This window comes from Giraffa tippelskirchi, chromosome 12, assembly GCF_054371585.1.
Source record: "Giraffa tippelskirchi isolate mGirTip1 chromosome 12, T2T-mGirTip1v1.2.pri, whole genome shotgun sequence".
NCBI lineage: Eukaryota > Metazoa > Chordata > Mammalia > Artiodactyla > Giraffidae > Giraffa > Giraffa tippelskirchi.
The window spans coordinates 28,956,957-28,964,796 of record NC_137286.1 but is presented as its reverse complement, the minus strand read 5'-3'; the positions used below and the strand labels follow the sequence as shown (position 1 = coordinate 28,964,796).

General features: G+C 41.6%; 1 long non-coding RNA gene across 1 annotated transcript in view; it reads right to left on the bottom strand.

The window, feature by feature from the left end:
* Nucleotides 1-994: 994 nt before the first annotated feature.
* LOC145528894 (uncharacterized) overlaps nucleotides 995-7,840 on the bottom strand; it is a 425,445-nt gene continuing 418,599 nt past the window's right edge. Inside the window, exon 8 of the long non-coding RNA XR_014070771.1 lies at nucleotides 995-4,033. This is a non-coding gene — a long non-coding RNA (uncharacterized LOC145528894). The remainder of the gene's footprint in view (nucleotides 4,034-7,840) is intronic.

Genomic DNA, 7,840 nt, shown 5'->3' with positions numbered 1-7,840 from the left:
GAAGATGAGATGGTTGGATGGCAGCAGCGACTCAATGGACATGAGTTTGAGTAAACTCTGGGAGTTGGTGATGGACAGGGAGGCCTGGAGTGCTGCAGTCCATGGGGTCGCAAGGAGTCAGACATAACTGAGCGACTGAACTGAACTGAACTGATGTGATACAAGGCATTTTCACAAAGAACCAGTTAAAGCTTGACATTTTTTTATCTTTTAAAAATATAAGCCTTTACAAGAGTCTAGATGAGTTATGGATTTCTCTCCTTCCTCTAAATATATCAAAGTGAAATATCACACTAGAGCTAGCATCTTTTTTGGCTGATAATTTGCCTCTAGAGCTCACACCTCATGAAAGCCTAACAGCTTACCCTAATTCCTATTCCATAGCAGTATTATAATCCAGAAAACAATTTTTTTTTTGTTCAAAGAATTAAAAGGGCAATTTAAACATTTTCTTCAGATTAAATAATAGCTGTTTGGTTATAAAGCCTGATTTTTTTTAACCTGATCTAGGAGTCAGGATTCTAGTAGTCATGTTACCACTCTAATGTCAGAAAGCAAAGAGAAACTAAAGAACCTCTTCACGAGGGTGAAAGAGGAGAGTGAAAAAGCTGGTTTGTCCAGGCAAGAGTACTGGAGTGGGTTGCCATTGCCTTCTCCGAGGCATTTGCTACACATTCTTTATTCACATGCTCACCCACATTTCAGTGCCCACCCTGTACTTCGGTGGTGCCATTGCACTAGTTCTGGCCAACAGACTGTTCATCGAAATAATGTGTGTTCATCCTAGACTGAAGCATTTAAAAGTCAATATATAAACATTTTGCTCTCTCTTCACCTATTGCAATAGTGGAATCTACTTATTGACAAGGCAAGGCCACAAGATTTAAACAGCCTAGATTTCTAAGTCTGCCCTTAGAAGGGAGCCATTGCATATAAAGGCAGACTAGGTGAAAGAGAAATTTTTATGTCTGAAGCCACAAAGTTTCAGTTTTTTTTTTTTTTTAAGCATACTCTCAATGTATAAACTTAAGATAGCACAAAAAGAGATTCATAGTAAAGACATATAGAGATTGAAATTATAAATGGAAAGTGGTCACTCTTAGAAGATATCAAAATAATTTCATAAATGGTCTAGAAGGGCTGCTTAGGGGGACAATAATGAACAAAAATGTTGAGAGTCACTGGTTTATACCAGAGTTTCTCTTCTGGGGTCAGTGCCATTGTTTTTGGGTGTATTTGAAAATGTATGGGAGTGTTTTTGTGTCACAATGACAGGGTCATGTCCCTGGTGTTTAAATGACAGGCTAAGACAGTGAAGCATCCTGCAACGTGTGAGATATCCCCTACATGAGAACAGCCAAGAGTTGTCTCAGAAAATTCAAGAAAACATTGCTGTGGATCAGACATCATATCTTTGTGCCTTCTTTGCCCTCATAAATGAGGTTATGTATTTTGCAACAGACAATGCAACTCAGAAAGGGGTACTGCTCATCAGAGCAAGAGACCCTATTGTGAAGGGCATTCTCAGTTGTGTTCACAATGTATGGAAAGGTGCTGCGATGGAACGTTCAGCTTATGTTCCCAGTGACTCCTGAGTTTAAGCCAGCTCAAAAAAATATTTATTGATCATCTACCCTGTAGCATACACTAAAGCAGCTTTGTATGACAGCAATGTGGGCATAAATAGTTGTGCAGACACAAATTTTGGCTTCTATCCATGCCTCAACACAGTCCCAGAATGAGCTCTGCTAATAATGATAATAATAATAATATCTGTTTACTATTTGCCAGACCCTGTGCCAAGAGTAACCCTCATAATTAATAAGACAGACACTGTGATTATGATCCCCCTTATAACCAAAGGTTATATTTTTTATAATTTACTTTTTTCCACTCCAGGTATCAATATAAAATACATAAATTTCCCCCTTGCATAAATGTAACCAAGCAGGACCCTATGGGCCTTCCCAGGACGGACTTTCCCCCCATATCCTGTGCTTTAGCTGCTGGCTAAAGTACCTAGATAATAGTATTTGATGCAAATTTTCCTGGGCTGTTTTTCAGGTATGAAAACGCCCCACCAAATGGAATATGTTAACTACTTGGTGACCATGAGCACATAGCCCCAAGCCTCCTGGAGTCTAAGAAGGAATAAAGTTAACCCTGTGACCTCACTCTGTTCTCTCATCATCAGCCAGTAAGAGAATTGTGCAAAATCTGACCACTTACTCTGTGACCCTTCCCCTCCCCTAGCTGTCAAAACTGCTAAGCCAACACCTTCAGGAAGCTCAAGATTTTTTAGGGCATAACCAACCTCATCTACTTGCATGGCCTTACAATGACCCTTACTCTGCTCCAAACTCCAATGTTTCCATTTGTTTCGCCTCACTGTATGTCAGCACTCGAACTTGCGTTAATACAAGTAAGGAAACTGCAGCCTAAAGAGGTGAACTAAATTTCTCAATGTGACTCAATATATAACAAACCTGGGATGTGATATTTTGGGGCTCCAAAATCACTGCAGATGGTGACTGCAGCCATGAAATTAAAAGATGCTTGTTCCTTAGAAGAAAAGCTATGACCAACCTAGACAGCATATTAAAAAGCAGAGACATTACTTTGCCAACAAAGGTCCATCTAGTCAAGGCTACGGTTTTTCCAGTAGTCATATATGGATATGAGAGTTGGAATATAAAGAAAGCTGAGTGCCGAAGAATTGATGCTTTTGAACTGTGGGGCTGGAGAAGACTCTTGAGAGTCCCTTGGACTGCAAGGAGATCCAGTCAGTCCATCCTAAAGGAAATCAGTCCTGAATATTCATTGGAAGGACTGATGCTGAAGCTGAAACTCCAATACTTCGGCCACCTGATGTGAAGAGCTGACTCATTTGAAAAGACCCTGATACTGGGAAAGACTGAAGGCGGGAAGAGAAGGGGACGACAGAGAATGAGATGGTTGGATTGCAGCAGCGACTCGATGGACATGAGTTTGAGTAAACTCTGGGAGTTGGTGATGGACAGGGAGGCCTGGCGTGCTGCAGTCCATGGGGTCGCAGAGAGTCAGACACGACTGAGCGATAGAACTGAACTGAACTAGGATGTGAATCCAGGCAGTCTGAATCTACAGATAAGATCTTAACTGCCACTGTATATTATCTCCCAACTCACTTACAATTTCTGTTTCTTCATCAAAAAAATGGGGATAGAAAATCTCCTTTCTGCTATCATGAGAATGAAACAAGTTGTTGTCGTTTTAATGACAGAAATAAGCTATAGAAATCATCTAATAGAGTAGGCAGTCACTAAATTATCTCCATTATAATCCGGTATTATTCTCTTTATCATTGATTCCACCACTCCTTGAAATTTCATATATTTGATGCTTTAAGCTACACAGCTTAAAATTCACTCATATCTTGTCTTGTCTTACTGGCTGTTTCCTACACATTACAGCTTTCTTTTCCTACATGGTTAACCGACATTTATGGATGAAAACAGTTATTAGAATAGTATGTATCCCACTTAATTTAGCAATTCTCAGTTGAACTTACCTTCAATTCACTTCTTTGTGGTTTTCTGATCGGTTGGTAAGATCCCTCCGAGTTCTCCTTGATTTGCTGACTCACCTTCCACCAGCAACAAGCTATCACACTCAATCTTTCCATTTCAATGGCTGCCTTAAGGTCCAAAGTTGTGGAGCAGAAAGGAACAGCAAACCCGCCAGTGAACATGATTCCTGACCTCAATGGATCTCAACTCGGCATAGCTTTCGGGCCAGAGCTCATTTCCCTTTTTCAGGAGTAAGTCCAGAACTGCAATCTCCAGCACCCAGGACCCAGGCGTCTCCATCCCAGGATTCCCCTGCCAGCTTTGGTAAATCTCACGATATCCCACGAGATCAGGCTTCCTCTGTGGGGGAGAGAGGTTGCAGCTGAAACCACTCAGGCAGTCCGCTGAGCTGCCCGTGGGCCTCAGGGCATCCCAGCCCTTTCTCCTCTTCTCCATCAGGACCCACACGTCCTACCTAGAGCCACCTGAAATCACAAAGCACACCCTGTGGACTCCACCTGGGCCTTGTTAGCTTCCCTAAAAACCCCACACTCCACGCCTCTGCCAGGCCGATGGTATTCTCTGTGGCGTTCAAAACAAAACAAAAACATTCATACCAAAAGCAGTTTTGGTAATAAAGGTACATCTGATTTTTATTTTCCCAGCTCTTCTTCTGTCAACAGTTTCCAAGCTCTAGATGGTGCAAAAAGGGAAGTTAAGTACTAAATCTCTAACCTGCTGCTGCTGCTGCTAAGTCGCTTCAGTCGTGTCCAACTCTTTGCGACCCCATAGACGGCAGCCCACCAGGCTCCCCCGTCCCTGGGATTCTCCAGGCAAGAATACTGGAGTGGGTTGCCATTTCCTTCTCCAATGCATGAAAGTGAAAAGTGAAAGTGAAGTCGCTCAGTTGTGTCGGACTCCTAGCGACCCCATCGACTGCAGCCTACCAGGCTCCTCCGTCCATGGGACTTTCCAGGCAAGAGTACTGGAGTGGGTTGCCATTGCCTTCTCCAACCATTTCCCCCCAAATCCACATCTAACTAGAAAACTTTTTGTTTCTACACTTGTGGCTCAAAATATCTATTTTAAATGTTCATATTTCTACTTTAGTAGCTGCTATATAATAAATGTAATGAGTCTCTCTTATGGTTATTTAGAAACATGGTTTCTCACTAAACTAAGAAATAACTTAGGAAAAAGCAACTTTTACAGTTTTTGATACACAACTTATGTTTTGGTTTCTGTTCCTTTTTTTTCCTTTTTTGTCCCTGCCACGGGGCTTGTGGGATTTTAGCTCCCAACAAAGGATGGAATGCGTGCCCTCCACAGTGAAAGCACAGACTCCTAACGAATGGACCACCAGGGAATTCCCACAATAGGTGTTTGTTATTGTTCAGTCATGAAGTCCTGTCCAGCTCTTTGCATCTCCATGGACTGCAGCACACGAGGCTTCCCTGTCCTTCACCATCTCCCGGAGTTTGCTCAAACTCATGTCCATTGAGTTGGTGATGCCATCCAACCATCTCATTATCTGTTGCTCTCTTCTCTGCCTGCCCTCAGTCCTTCCCAGCATCAGGGTCTTTTCCAGTTAGCTGGCTTTTTGAGTCCAGTGGCCAAAGTACTGGAGCTTCAGCTTCAGCATCAGTCCCTCTAATGCATATTCAGGGTTGATTTCCTTTAGGATTGACTGGTTTGATCTCTTTGCAGTCCAAGGGACTCTCAAGAGTCTTTTCCAGCACCACAACTCCAAAGTATGAATTCTTCCATGCTCAGCCTTCTTTATGGTCCAACTTTCATATCCATACATGACTACTGGAAAAACCATAGTTTTGACTATACAGACATTTGTCAGCGGAGCTATGTCTCTGCTTCTGAATATGCTGTCTAAGTTTGTCACAGCTTTTCTCCCAAGGAGCAAGCATCTTTTAATTTCATGACTGCAGTCACCGTCCACAGTGATTTTGGACCCCAAGAAAATAAAATCTGTCACTGTTTTCTACTTTTCCTCCATCTATTTGCCATGAAGTAATGGGACCAATGCCATGATCTTAGTTTATTGAATGTTGAGGGTGAAGCCAGTTTTTTCACTTTTCTCTTTCACCCTCATCACGATGCTTTTTAAAATCTACAAACAATAAATGCTGGAGAGGGTGTGGAGAAAAGGGAACCCTCTTACACTGTTCTTCACTTTCTTTATGCTCTAATGAAGTGGTATCATCTGCATATCTGAGGTTATTGATATTTCTCCCAGAAATCTTTTTTTTTTTCTAAGTCTTCAGTCTCCCAGCAATCTTGATTCCAACTTGTGAATGACCAAGCCTGGCATTTTGAATGATGTACTCTGCATAGAAGTCAAATAAGCAGGGTAACAATATGCAGCCTTGATGTATTCCTCTCCCAGTTTTGAACCAGTCAGTTGTTTCATGCAAGGTTCTAACTGTTGCTTCTTGTCCTGCATACAGGTTTCTCAGGAGGAAGGTAAGGGAGTCTGGTATTCCCATCTCTTTATGAGTTTTCCACAGCTTGTTGTGATCCACACAGTCAAAGGCTTTATCATAGTCAATGAAGCAGTAACAGATGTTTTTTTGGAATTTCCTTGCCTTTTCTATGATCCAGCGATTGTTGGCAATTTGATCTCTGGTTCTCCTGCCTTTTCTAAATCCAGCTTATACATCTGGAAGTTTTCAGTTCATGTACTGTTGAAGCCTAGCTTGAAGGATTTTGAGCATTAGTTTGCTATCATGTGAAATGAGTACAATTGTATGGTAGTTTGAACATGGTTTGGCATTGTCTTTCTTTGGGATTGAAATGAAAACTGACCATTTCCAGTCCTGTGGCCACTTCTGAGTTTTCCAAATTTGCTGCTATATTGAGTGCAGCCTGTTCACAGCATCATCTTTTAGGATTTGAAATAGCTCAGCTGAAATTCCATCACCTCCACTAGCTTTGTTTGTAGTGATGCTTCCTAGGTCCTATTTGACCCCACATCCCTGGATGTCTGACTGTAGGTGAGTGACCACACCATTGTGGTTATTGGGATCATTAAGACCTTTTTTGTAGAGTTCTGTGTATTCTTGCCACCTCTTCTTAGTCTCTTCTTCTGTTAAGCCCTTGCCATTTCTGTCCTTTATTGAGCCCATCTTTGCATGAAATGTTCCCTCGGTATCTCTAATTTTCTTTTCTTTTTTTTTAATTGGTTTATTTTATACTTTTTAACTTTACAATATTGTATTTGTTTTCTAATTTTCTTGAGATTTCTAGTCTTTTCCATTCTATCATTTTTCTATAATTCTTCTTATCTCTCCATGCTATTCTCTGGAACTCTGCATTCAGTTCAGCCTGTCTTTCCCTTTCTCCTTTGCCTTTCACTTCTCTTGTTTTCTCAGCTATTTGTAAGGCTTCCTCAGATAACCAATTTGCCTTCGTGCATTTCTTTTTCTTGGGGATGGCTTTGGCCCAGCCTCTTCATTCTTTCTGGAGCTATTTCTCCGCTCTTCCACAGTAACATATTGGATACCTACCGACCTTCAAACACTCACTGGCAGGTCTGACTCAGTCTCTTTTGGACTCACTGCTTCTTTCCCCTGGGTCCTGGTACCCATAAGGTTTTGTTTATGCCCTCCAAGAGTCCCTGTTGCCCCTAGTCCTGTGGAAGTTCTGTAGTCAAATCCTGCTGTCCTTCAAAGTCATATTCCCTGGGGATCCCAGTCCCTTTGCCAGATCCCCAGGTTGGGAAGTCTGATGTGGGGCCTAGAACCTTCACAACAGTGGATGAATTTCTTTGATATTATTGTTCTCCAGTTCATGGATCACCAAGCTGGCAGGTGTGGGATTTGATTTTATCATGATTACACCCCTCCTATCATCCCACTGTAGCTTCTCCTCTGTCCTTGGACATGGGTTATCTTTTTTGATGGGTTCCAACATCCTTCTGTCAGTGGTTGTTCAACAGCTAGTTGCCATTTTGGTGTTCTCACAGGAGAAGATAAGCACAGGTCCTTCTACGCCATCAAGATTTTTTGAGACAAAAGGTGTTTAGACACTAGGGCTAATAATATGCTGGTGTCACCTGACTGAGAAAGACTGTCCAGCAACTGCTTATATACTCTGCCATCTAAGATTTAAACTAAATGTATACTAACTCTATATATCTTGTCATCAGAGTTGTTTTTGTAAGTCTGCTTAGTAAGATGAACAGTTTTCCCTCCATATTAAAAAATTGTACTAAGCTCCAAAGATGCTTAAGCTTGAGATTCTAAAATTTTGTTATAGGAAACATTTTTAAGAATGTC